Here is a 975-nt window from a genome sequence, read left to right on the forward strand (position 1 = left end):
TTTGCTCTTTCCCTCTTCTCCGCTCTGATGGTGCCACTTCATCCCGTGCAAAGGCACCAGAGGGGGGGACACACACGATGCCCCTTCTGCTCGCTACCCCTTTGCAAGCCCCGGGAGCTCAATTTTAACTAAACTGGGACTAATTTTAACCAAACGGCGACCTGCTTTTAACCAACTTTGCCTTTTTTTTTTGGTCCCCTTCCCTGCAGCAAGTGAACCAGGACCTGAGCCGGCAGCTGCTGCAGGACGGGTACCACCTCGACGAGGTCCCCGACGACGAAGATCTGGATCTCATCCCCCCAAAACCCGTCGCCTCCTCTTCTTGCCCGTGTTGTTTCGGGGAGAACCTCTCCTGCGTGATCCAGTAGCTTGAGGAGGAGGAAGAGTCGTGCAAGAACAGGTCAAAAGCCAGCACTTTCTTTGTCCCCTGGGATGGCTGGTGGTGTCCCCATCCCAAGCTGGGAGGGTGACAGGGTGCTGCCATGCCTACTCATGGTGAGTGGTGGCCACCAAACAACCCCAAGGGACTTTTTTCCCCGAGGCTCAGCAATGCCAGGGGGAGGTGGCATGGTGACATTGGGCTGGGGTGTGTGTGGGGGGCAGTATGGGGTATATACAGGGTGGGTATAGGGCTGGGGTGTCTTTGTGGGGCAGTATAGGCTGTATGCTTGGGGTTTATAGGGCGGGGGTATGTTTGTGGGGCAGCATGGGGTATATACATGGTGGGTATAGGGGTGGGGTGTGTGTGTGGGGCAGTATGGGGTATATACATGGTGGGTATAGGGCTGGTGTGTGTGTGGGGGGCAGTATGGGGCATGTGTGTGTGGGGGTAGAGCCGGTTTTATTATTGAAAGGCAGCTGCTGCAGGACGGGTACCACCTCGACGAGGTCCCCGACGACGAAGATCTGGATCTCATCCCCCCAAAACCCGTCGCCTCCTCTTCTTGCCCGTGTTGTTTCGGGGAGAACCTCTCC

This window comes from Calidris pugnax, unplaced genomic scaffold (genome assembly GCF_001431845.1).
Source record: "Calidris pugnax isolate Ruff unplaced genomic scaffold, ASM143184v1 scaffold486, whole genome shotgun sequence".
NCBI lineage: Eukaryota > Metazoa > Chordata > Aves > Charadriiformes > Scolopacidae > Calidris > Calidris pugnax.